The sequence below is a fragment of the Microtus ochrogaster genome, chromosome 19 (assembly GCF_000317375.1).
Source record: "Microtus ochrogaster isolate Prairie Vole_2 chromosome 19, MicOch1.0, whole genome shotgun sequence".
NCBI lineage: Eukaryota > Metazoa > Chordata > Mammalia > Rodentia > Cricetidae > Microtus > Microtus ochrogaster.
In genome coordinates, this window is record NC_022021.1 from 16,922,329 (window position 1) to 16,935,506 (window position 13,178).

Sequence of the window (13,178 nt, forward strand, 5' to 3'; positions counted from 1 at the left end):
ACACCTAAAACTGTTTAAATGATTAAAATAGATAACATAGCATTAGATGTCAATAATAAGTATGAATTTAATGTCCATGAGCACATACTGTTATAGGTAAATGCTAAGTGATAAAATAATTTGAAGGATCTCAACAGATTCCTTTAAATTCAAATAAGTTCTGTAGATAATCTAGCCTAAAAATGGAAGCAATAAACAATATTTTAAATGAGAACAAAAATTTTCATCGCTTATTTTTCTTTTTTATTTTTTAACTTGTTTTTTTCTCACCTTAATTTTGGACTATACATAATGAAAGCACTGAAACCATTGTAAATACCTTGCAGATTTGATAAATACTGCCTCAGTTAGCAATCAAGGCCATCATGAATAAGAGATTATTTCAAGACAATATGATTAGGACTGTACTTTTTATGCAATAAGGTCTAGAATAGAGTACACAATTACTTGACTAAATATTAATTTAGGTATTACTGAGTAGGTGTTTTATAAATGACATTAGTCTGCAATTAGTTGACTTTAAGTAAAGGAAACAAACCTAAGAGATGTAATTTGGCTACATCAAATCAGATGAAATCCTTTAGGATAATGCACTGGAATGTTTCACAGCAGAAATTGTACCTAAAGACATCTCTAATTCCTTGCTGATTCAGGTCTATGATCTATGAATTTTTTGAGATACAACAGACCCCAGTAAAGTAATATCATTCTTTAAAATGAATCTCATCATATTGAATGAAGTCATGTGTGTTCTTTATTTTTAGTCTTCACTTTATCTGTTTCATGTATTTATTTGTGAGCTAGAAATTGAAATGCATAAGCATTGACTACCTTATTATATTTATGCTATGCTTTCAAATGTATTTTAGACATATGATAATAAAGTAGCTATTAAAATTTAATGATACAGCATTTGAAATGTCTCAGTCAGTAAAAGCACTTGCTTTAAGCCTGTCGATTTGTGTTTGCTTCCTGGAACTCATAGTGGAAATATAGAACTGACTCTCACAAGTTGTCAAGTGCACAGTGGTACACATGTACCTCACACCAAACACAAATCAGAAAAAGTTAAATTAAATAACTTAAGAATAAAAAAGACAACAGTTATTATAAAGTAATAATTGAAGAAATCTAGTTTACCAGACTGTGTTATGAGAGTTAATTCTTATATTAAATTAATATAACCCCTTTAATATAATTCTCTTGTGGAAGCAGAATAAGCTAATATGACCATGTAATAGAATTCTGTTGTGGAAGCAGAATAAGCTAATATGACCATGTAATAGAATTCTGTTGTGGAAGCAGAATAAGCTAATATGACCTTGGACTCAGGAATAAATGAGTAGTTTTTTTTGAAATAAATTTCTACAATTTGAAATAAATTTCTACAATTTGAAATTTTTCTGCTAAGTTTTTCAGAAATAAATCATACACATAAAGTAGCAAAAGTAAGATAAATGTTGCTACTGAGGTCAATATTGACCTTCAATGTAGTTTAAAATAAGATTCAATATGTTTCCTTTTAGATGTAAACAGGGTACTGCCCATTTTAAACTCAAGGCTCAATCAACAGAGGAATGGATAAATATGGCTGGGTATTTTTTTCCTTAACATCCCCAAGTGCCTGAGCCAAAATCTCTTTCAGGTAGATCTCTGTTTTCACCAATCAGCTTTTATCCCTTAGACAAGGACCTAAGTTGGTTGTTAGAAGTTAACACATAGTCTCCCACTTGGAACTTATTTGATAACCACGTTTGGAAGGGCCAAGTAATGCTCAACTTTTAAGGAATAGACTGTAAGGAAGGGGGCACTGTGATGTGGGTGTAAGTCCTGGAGGCTGACTCTTGGCTTCAGGAAAAGTATTTATAGTTCTACCCTGCTCGAGACTCAATTTCTGTTTATGATGTCTACAGTTATAAAACAGCATTGGTATTTTTTCACATTAAAAATATGGTAAATTAAAGATAGTACTATAACATATGTGTATCTTTCTCAGATCCTGTGAGTTATTATTTTTAATTTTTTCCCGAATTTGCTTCATTACCAAAGTATAAAAAAACTGATTGCTTCCTTAGAAATGTAATACTCATTGTTAACAATAGAAATGGATATTTGTAGGGTGTAAAATATGCATGGCATAGATATAAGTATGATACTATAAAGTCCAAATAGTTTACAATTATTATTAAAAATAAAATCAATGAACATATTCATGAAAAGTCAAGATTCCGCTAGCCCGATATCCCCTACTGAAACTATGCTGAAATGAATGTATTGGAATGATACAGATCTACCTGGAAATAAATGCACCATGGAATATTCACACGAAGTGAGCAACATTGCATCTGGTCCTTTTTATATAAGTAATAGCTAACTCTAACTGTAATAACTTCTAAATTAGATGATATCCTGTGAGGTTTCTTTTTTCAAAAAAAATTACTTAAAGATGTGGTTGTGGTCTGGTTTAGCAGAGTTCTCTATCAGGCTACAGAGATAAGGTAGAACTGTCATGTTGCTTTACTTGCTAAGGTTTATATTTAATATTGACTGTATGTGCTATAGGCATAAGTGTGTGTGTGTGTATGTGTGTGTGTGTGTGTGTGTGTGTGTGTGTGTTAGAGTAGGTGCACATGTGCTACATCCTACATGTGAAGATTAGAAGAAACTTTCCTGAAGTCAATTTATTTCTTCCAATCAGCTCCTGGAGGCCCAGTTGTGGTCATGATCAAGCTTGTGCCATGGTGTTTACCTAATAAGCTATCTACCTGGTTCACAAAAACAGATTCAAATATATTCACAACAACAAGCATATGCCATCTCTTAAAATACTTCATTGTGAGTTTGGGGCACTCTTAGTGATAATGAGAGTATTAGAGTAAATATTATGAGTTCACCTATTTTGTAGGTAATAGAACTGAGGCTTAGAGAACCCCTAACTTGCTACCCATTATGATACTGAGTGGCAGGACACAGAGCTTATTACCCTGTAGTGGAACAGGTTCCTGGGGTAGGAATGACAGGAAAGTTGGGTAAGTCTTTTTTCACTAATAAGGACTACAAAAGCCTAATCAACCTGCAATTTAATTTTTACAAGATTGGCTCCAGTGATTATTCTCTCCCAAATAAACTTAAATGTTATAAAAAACACTATCTAGCCAAGGGAGAAAGAAATCACAACTAGGAGAAATGCTTTAGGATCCATCATATCTGAATGTAAATAAGAACACATTAGACCACTTTTACTCAGGATGATTAGTCCACTTTCATTTGGAAAGAATTGTCTTGGGAAAACATCCCCAGTGCTATTCTTGGATTTAACCATTAAATTTCTTTTTTTAAACGTGATTTCTATTTCCATGTTTGCTCCATTTAGCACCATTTATGGAAACATAAAGAGAATAATCATAACAAGAAACAATACGAGCCTCTCCATTGCACTGATTATCACTCTAATGATGCAAAGATGAATAGAATGTTCAATCAAATGTTGAATTTTGCTAGTGAGCTATGGCTAATAATATTACAAGGCCTGTGATAATATCATGGATTTAAATCCAGTCTCTCGTAAGTGCTGGGGGCTTAGCCAAATGCAGTGTCGACCCTGCTGTCGATTAATTGTCAATTACCAGTGCCAAGGTAAAGGCAAGTTCTTTGTTTTCTGAGCAAACAATTCATTGAGAAGATTGTTTTAATTATAAATCTCTCACGTCCTTCCACATAAAGTGTCTTGCAAAAGGTTGAATAGTCATTAATATCTCACAAAGATGAGCCTTTGGAGCAATTGTTTAAAAGCTATTTTGCAATTATAAACAGTACACTAGCTAAACAAAACTAGAGTCCCCAATTATTCTTATAATGAATTAGAAATATAACAATCCATGTAACTCTCTGGAAGCCAAAGCCTGTTTCATTCTTCACAACTCCTTTGAAGTAAAGGGTTAATTTAAGGTACATGATATGGCTGCTGTAATTTAAGGTACATGATATGGCTGCTGTAATTTGTTAAGGGTTAATTTAAGGTACATGATATGGCTGCTGTCATTTAAGGTACATGATATGGCTGCTGTAATTTGTGTGCATTCTTTCTTGATAAGAAAGACACAAGAATTGGCACTCCATAATTTTCTTAAGACTCAAGGAAGTGTATATCGGTCTCTTAGGGACTAAGCTACTATGAGACTCTTATCTAATAAGTTATTTAAATGAAGTACTCTTAATTTTAAAATTAAGGAATAGTAGGTACATGTTGCACTCAAACTATTATCTCTAAATAATAAGTGCTTAAAATTATTCTTTCCTCCTTTTAATTTAATTATTTCAAGGTGGCTATAGCTGTCTAATTATAAATTAATTAATTTTTACACATGTTATTATTATGGCATGTGGAAGTTGTTACAATCAGTTCCAAACTGATAATGAAACTAGTCCTACCTTGGTAACACAACAAAACCAAGTTTTAAAAAATGTGGGATTTTGTACACTAGCTAATTAGAAAATTCTGTATAACACAGAAAGCATAGCAATCCAGGCTCAAAGTGGAAAAGGCAGCCATTTTGATTTTAGATTATATTTAACAACATATATGCTTTTCCTTTTAATGATCTTTAGAAAACCTGCCTTTGACTACTCTGAAAATTATTGTCACCAGTTTTTTTTTTTTGTTTTGTTTTGTTTTTTTGTCACATCAACCAATTCTCTACTTTTATAGCTGTGGATTGATATTCACATGTTTGTTTCCTGACAGCCCCTGTGGATGGAAAGCACCCAAGGCTGACCAGGTTACAGCTGTCCAAATTCAGCTGGCACACAGTATATTGTAAGAAATGAATGTTGGAAGGATAAACTGGATGGCTGAATACAAAAGCTTGTAAAGCCAGCTCCCCCAGTGGGCCATCAGTCTGCAGAAGTCTGCAGAAGTCTGCAGAAGGAGTGAAGAGGCTATAATGAATTTTCTGAATTCTAGTCCTCCTAGAGTTTTCCACATCAGCATCCCCTGGGAAAGATGTCTGAGAGCACCTAGGAAAAAGAGTGTTGTATATCATTCATGAAACACACATCAGAGGTAGGCAGAAACATTCTGAGGCATCTCAACATGACACTTATTTCTGGTTGAAGTAGAGGCATAGGCCATCCCAAGACTAAATGTGGAAACCAAGGCTGCAATGTTTGTACATGCAGAGACTATCAGAGATCTGTCAGTCATGACCCTCTCTGCTTACTTTTGTCCTGACACAAATCAAGAGCACAAAACAAGCTGCAAGCCTGACTCAATTTGAAAATATTTTCAATACCAAGACCATGAAATAAATAAAAATAAGTTCAATTTAATTTTATTTTCTATCCATGTGACTCGATTTCCACAGACTTGTTTTTAATCTGTCATAGAGAGTTTGCTGGGAAAGATTAAGAAGCAAGAAAAGAACAGGACCACAGATACAGAGCGAGAAACTCTAAGGATTTCATTAAATAATAGTTCCAAGTGATAATCAAGGAGAACTGTTGCCAAACATGGTACTTTCTGCCTGGATGTTAGACAGCTCCCCCCACTCTGATGACCCTGCGGCTCGATTCCCTCTTTGAGAATTGTTTCAACTTGCTTTATTTCTTTATGATTCTCTTGTCCCTGAAGGCAGTACTTTTGCCTTGCCTACACAGGGGCTGTCCTATGAGACCTTATGCCAAGTACACAAAGTGGCTACTGAATTTTACTTTAAAATGTCTTTGCTATTTTGACTTCATAAACAGATAAAGAAAATCAGTTATGATATTAAAATGATTGTCCTTGAAATTATAACAACAAATATTTTTTTTGCCTTTTGGTGAATTTCTCCCTTTCTTTCATTATGTACATATAGAAGTTAAGACATATAGATACCTGTCATATAAAATATAGCCCGCCTAGATTGGATAATTAGCTAACTCAAAAACTAACGAAAAATACTCTTCCTGTATCCAATGCAATTGTTTATTATATAGAACTTTGTACTTTTTTTCAAAATTATTATGTATATTCCATGAATTAGAAATATAATTCATATCATGTGTTATATAATGTATAATTTTAATTTTGCACATAAATGAATTTAATGTACATCTACTGAAAATACATATTTATTCAAAGGATGACAGAATTTATTTGGAAAAGCAAAGACTAGAATATACAATTTACAATTATACTTAAGTTCTTTAGTATAAGAAAAACAATTAACAATTTTCCACTGCCATTTGAACACCAAGATGAACTGAACTAGGCAGAGAGAAAAGAGGGAGCTAAACTCATTATATGAAGAATTAGAAAAGCTAAAATTTTAAAGTTTCCTTCAGCAACTAGTCTGCAGTAACTCACAGATTACTAACAACTTATGCAAGTTTTATATGCCGATTCCATCTGCTCTTCATTAAAAAAAAAGCTCATTGCCATAGCAACTGCCACATGCCACGGTATTTATGCTGCATCTGATGTACAAAGCATGGTTTGTGTAGGAAGGAGTGTGTGTGTATATGATGTGGCAGCTGTCGTCTCTGCCATTTTGTTGCTGCTCTAGAATAAAACAAGTAGTGGTTATGAATACTCATTTGAGTAGTGCTACTAGTGCTCATTTAACTAAATCCTCACCCAAAATTCCATGTCTAATCAGCACACTCATTTGCTAACACAATATTCATAAAGGGATTGTATTAAATGGCTGTTTAAAGAGAAATCCTGTTTTTTTCATCTTGTTTTTAAGAGACTCAATAAGTTGCTTTTTTTTTGTCTAAGAAAGAGCTAGTAACATGTTCAAACTGACATTTTAATACTAACTTATCTTCCTAGATAAATGACATTTATCCTTCTGGAAGATCCTGAGAAATTAACTCTAAAATTATGTCTCAGTTCCTCATTGTGTTGCAATTTTCTTTTTAATTGTTAGAATCCAATTGGACATCAGATAAAGTTTGGAAACATGCCCTAGTAGATACTGCTTATGTATTCCCTACCATTTAATCTTTTTCTGTCTTCTCCTGTAGAAAATGTTATGTATTTTCTTCCTATAACCTTGCAAAAGCTAGCAGCTTAGGTTTCTAGGCTCTCTTGCAGCTACATGAGTTGGGTACTGCATCAATGAGATTATATTAGAAGTTGCTTAGGGTATGTTGCTGATTTGAAATAGAAGTTTCTCCATAGGTTCAGGCATCTGAAATCTTCATCCTCAGTTGCTGCTCCGATTTTGGAAGGTTTGGGAGGTGCAGCCTTACTGAACGAGATATGTACAGGAGTTGAGATATGAGGGTTTATAGCCTCAGCCTACTTCCAGTTCACTCTTCTGTGTTGTGACTGATATCAAAGGAAGTCTCTCAGCTTCCTCGGGCCATTCCACTTGCTGTCATTTGCATTCTCCTTGTAAACATGGGACTCTTCTTTTCTGGAACCATAAGCCAAAATATACACTATCTTCTATGAGTTTCGTTGGCCATGGTATTTTAACACAGTAACAAAAAGTGAGATTAATACAGAATATATCCAGGGAAAGCTTGCATACTGGAAGAAAGGGGAAAAGCTCAGAAAGAAAGAAAAAGCAGGTGCTGTTGGCACTTCTTGTCCCTTAGAATTGCTACTCGAATTCCAAAGCACATTGGCAAGCATGATAGAGCAAAAAGGAGAAATAGATGCTGGGAAGGCACAGTGGTAAATCTTTAATTCCAGCACTTGGAAGGCAGAGGCAGGAGGATCTTTATGAGTTTTAGGCTAGCCTACTACTAGCTAGGAAGTTTCGGCACAAAGTTACATGCAGAGATCCCACCTGAAAACAACAAGATTCAGGAAGAAGAAGCTATTTAGAAATGGTGCAAATAGTGCATAAGCTTCATCGCTGCCACACTCTTTTTCATTTAAGAAATTAAACATCATTATGTTTTTGACCATGGACAGGGTTAGTTTCCATTAGCTACTTTTGACATATTGTAGTTGTTGTTGTTTAAAGAATGTATATCTTTTCTTTTACTCATTAACTAAACAGAAACTGTTGCATCTTGAAGATGATTTTGTTTACTAAAATATGATATGTATGAGAAAAACAAGATGGATATTGTTCTATTCTAGTAATTTTTGTTTTTAAATTTTAGTTTTGGTAGTATGAGAACAATCTCAGTTTAGGGAAAAAGGTGAATCTGTCTGTTTTTACAACCGAATGATAATAAAAAGCATTTTTCAGTTCCCCCAAAATCAAAATACTTAGTTCTTTTTTTTTTCTGGAGGTATTATTTGACAGTTTAAGAAAGTTCGGATAACACCCAAGGTTTTCAGATTCATTGTGATAATTTATTGTGGAAACACATTGATATGAAGTTTACTGTGCCTCACTTAACTGGATCACATATTTAGGTACAATTTCATATTTATATGTATATCCTGAAGAACAAAATAGAGAACCCATTAGCAATCAGATGGGACTTTCATGGCATCATAGTCATCTAAGTTTAAACTGTTTTTTTTTCTTCTAAAAATTAACATGGTACACTACATTTAACACCATTATATGAGAGAACCTTCACATTTTTAGTATGTTCTAAATTCAAAGAAACTAATCAGCGATAAACTTCAAGGATCCAGCATAGGAACCAAGCAAGAGCATAGGAACCAAGCAAAAACTAGACCACTTTCTGGCTCTCCCATCAACACTCTTGCTTGAACAGACTTAACTATGGGATCTTCCCACCTTCTTTACACACACAGCATCCTGGAGCTGTAATGCAGGGCAACTTTGTAGTGGTCTTTAAAGACAGGGAAGCCCATCTTAGGGAGGCAATGAAAGAGTAATAATCAGAGAACAGAAACGGAGTAGGCAGTTCACTGGGGAACATAAACAGTGTTCTTTAACTTTTCAAGTTTAAATTTCAAAAGGTGCTTAATGATGACTATGAAGCTGAATAATATAACAAGAGCCAAAGCCAGGAGCTTGAACTTTTAAAGATGTTTCTTTTCTCAAATGTCTACTTAAAATTCATAGCATAAATTAAATAAAATTATATAAGTAAATATATGTAACAAAATTTAGTCTGAATAACTTAGTCATAAGTTCATAAATGACTATGTCCATTAATTTAGTCCATTCATTGCTCATACATGCAATTGCTCATTTATTCATTCAATGAAGCTACTGATCACTCTACAAAAATTAATTTAGCCTTCCTTAAAATTACTGATCTCCCTAAAAACTGTCATCTACTTTACAATAAATACTTTGAAATCTTTGAACGTCTTTAAATTCTGCTATATACTTTTATAAAAGTAGCATTTAGGTTTTTTTTTATTTTGGAGCCATATCTGCAGCTAGACTAAGCTACTGATGCAAATTATTTTTTCTTTCTATATTTGTATAATTTTATTCTAAACTAAATTTGAATGTTAAAACAAGAATTCAGGAGTTAGTATGAAACAGGTTATAATTTGTCAAAGCATTTATCAACTTATAATTCAGTATGAATTCAATGTTATAACTATTGCCAAAATTTTTGAATGTCCAGGCCACAGCATGCAATATCCATATGCCAAGAGGAAAACATTAGCTGATTCTAGAAAAGTGTGAGCGGGGAGAAGAGAGAAAAATATTCATGCTCTGTATACTGGCAGATGGAATTTCAGGTGCCTATATCATCACAGCTATTATTAAATTATCTTTTGTGATGATACCTCAGGTAGTCATGACTTATGCAATAGGGAGTTATGGAGACATCTTCAGTTTTTAAAGCTATTAAAATTTCTTGCAGGTGTGCTTGAGAGAAGCACAGCACAAATTCACTTGCACACTATGAGGATGAGAGACACGCAGCCCAACCACAAGGGGCAATTAACACAAACAGCGTGAGGGAAGAAACACCCAGAGTTGCAAACTAAACAGAACTTGCATTGCACTTGTATCTCCCAATTATATTACAAAGCACAGATGTTTATTCCACAAAATAAATGATACTGGCAGTTTTGGGCTATGATAAAACTCTACAGGATCTGCTCTCCTAAATGTACACTTTTGACTTATTTTCTCTTTCCCCTAGCTACCTGGACCATGGTGTGTTGTTTGTTTCCTCTGTGATGGGAGCCTATTAAAACAATGAGGAGCTTCTCTAATTTTCTATTACAAGAAACCAAGGCTCCAATATGCTACATCTGTAAAATTTCTTCCTTCAGTCACCGTTAAAAGCTTATAGCTTTTCATTATTAAAATTTGTAAGGTTCATTCCCACCCAGAGGTGACATATTTATAATATGCTAGTTCTTATGCTCAATTCCATTTAAAAATCTATGCCAGTGATCTTCAACACTGGTGAACCAAATATTGTTTACCCTCCCTTTATGTACATAAGTCCATCTGTTTTTACATGAAATCTCAACATCTTTAGCCTTTCTCTGCATTCCAAAATATCCATGAGGATTTCAGAAGAAAGAACAGCACAAAGGATATAGCTTTGGCTGCCACATCAACATTTCATTTAAGAAAACTACATTAATCAATACCATCTGAACAGTTCAATTACTGAATAAGAAAGGCAGAAAAATGGAAAAAAAGATTAACAGGTCTACCCCAAAATTAGAGCCCTAAAAGAAAAGAGGGCCTGCAACCTGGGTGACTTGAAAAGAATATTACTGTTGAGTTAGTATATAATTATCAAAACCCTTTATTTATTTTTTTCCACACACAGCAGCCTGTTTCCGTGACAACTTTCCTGCTCTGAAAATGTTTCACCTTTGATTAATGACACTTAGTAAAAAGTCTCGTGAGCTGCAATGGGAGAACAAGGAGTCACTTGAACCAATGGTGAAGTACCTTGCACAGCCAGGCTACGAAAGGTTAATGGTATCATTACTAAGTTCTTGTGAGTGCATCTCTCTCTAGGAGTAGGCTAGGCATGCTATGCAGTGTGTTAACTCCTTCCTAGCTGTAATTCCATGGAGAACTGCTCATTTGATAAAACAATTCCTTAGTATTTTAAATCCATGGCATCTTTTGTCTTTCATTTTTCATAGTAATAATTACAAAATAGAGTGCAAGTGATAATATTCCAGAGAATATATTTAAATGATTCTATATTACTCTAAAGAACAAGTTTTAGGTCCTTAAGACAAAGGGGAGCAAACTTCACAGAAGACTGCCTATTAGTGAAGTGTGTTTGGGTTCTGGTACTCTCTGGTTAAGGTTCCTATGAAGGAATGGAGAGGTCTTGCCAGGGCCTCAAGGTTTAAACCTCTCCTTATGCCATTTCCTAATTACGAGCAGTGTATTATACCATGCTTCTACTAAGAGTTTGTTCATGAGATAGCATGGCAAGCTGATTGCTTCATTCACCAGAGCCAACTGTGTACCTTCTCCCTGCCACTCAGTATTCTAGGTGTTTGAGTGAGTCAATACACTTCCTCGGGTGCTCTTCTGAAATGTACTCTGAGTTTGATATTTATGTGGTCTAAAAAGCAATAAATTCAGGAAATAAATATGGCCATTGCTGTTGAAAGGACAAAATAAGAAAGAAGGTAAAAGAATTGACTGATAGTAGGAGAGGCAAAGCCGACTGTTAGGTGCGTCTAAGATGCTCTTTCAAAGGGCTAAAAAGGCTTCCTCTGTGAAAGCTATCACCAACATTTAGCTCACCTAATTATTATTATTTGGAATAATTAGGAAGAGTATTTGTTGATCATTGATCTCAGTGGATCAGAGTGTTCCTGGGAATATTGATCATCGAAGTAATTCTAGCTTTCTTATGTGACAATTAATAGCAATATAAGCAATTCCCTTCTGATTAAGTAGAGACATCCAGCTGGCCTGTGTTATTAAAGTACATCTAGAATTTGAGGGATTTAAATTTATCCCTACTAAATGTCAAAGTACTGTATTCAACCTCTTGATTTTAGCTCTTCTAATTCTTTTTGTTGTTGTTGTTTTTATAGTGGTTATCACTTATTTATTTATTTATTAAAGATTTCTGCCTCTTCCCCGCCACCGCCTCCCATTTCCCTCCCCCTCTCCTGATCAAGTACCCCTCCCTCATCAGCTCGAAGAGCAATCAGGGTTCCCTGACCTGCACGTACTGGCTTTGGGGGAGCCTAGGCAGTTTGGATGCTCACCTCACTAGACCTGGATGGAGGTGGGGGGTCCTTGGACTTCCCACAGGTCAGGGAACCCTGATAGCTCTTCTAATTCTTTGGACAATTTGAGGGCTTGGACTTCCATAGGATTCAGTGTTCAGATCAAACACTACTGTCAATGCTTATTAGAATGCTAACAGCTCTGTTGTGAGATGCAGTGCAAAACTATTCTCTTGTAAATGAAATAGGTAGAGTTGATTTTCTAAGAACTTCTATAAAAGCCTCCTGGACTTCTTAGTCGCCATGAACCTAACAGCTTACTGCAGGCTTTGATTACTTCTAGGTCGCTGTTAGCTGCCATGGTTCTTGTTGTCCAGGAGCTAGAACACTGCAGAGGGCACAAGTTTTTTTCTTCTATTTATAGAAATAAATAAATTTTATTATTTATTGTGCTCTTTCACACTGAGACGATTTAAAAAGATGCATGATGCTATCCACTTTAGGTTCATAAATCCATCTAATATTTTGGTTAGTTTGGGTTGTGGGGATAAAACACCATGACTAAAAGCAACCTATGGGAGGATGAGTTTATTCTGGCTTAAGGTTCCAGGGGAAGGGGGAATGTCCATAATACAGGGAGAGATATGACAGCAGACAGCCAGAGCGGGAATCCCAGAGACCTATCTTCAATTGCAAACACAAACCAGAGCAAATTGAAAGTGAGGCATGACTACAAATTCTCAAAAGCCCCTCTCTAGTGACATATTTCCTCCATGTATCTCCATATCCCCACAATTTTTCCAAATGAAGCTACCAACTAAGGATCAAGTGTTTGAGAACAAAAGCCCATGGAGAACCTTTCTCGTTCAAACCACCACATTATACTCAATGGATCCTATGGGCTGATGGCCATACCATAAAAGAAAACACATTTATTCAAACTTTAAGACTTCACATAGTCTTTAACAGTCTCAAACTCAAGGTAATCTCTTAACGGCAACCCTCATAAAACCAAAAAACAAATTGCACACTTCAAACCTAAGATGGCACAGAATAGACATTTCTGTCCCAAAACAGAATGGTAATCCAAAGATCTTAGATAACTCTACATCTCAGCTCTGCT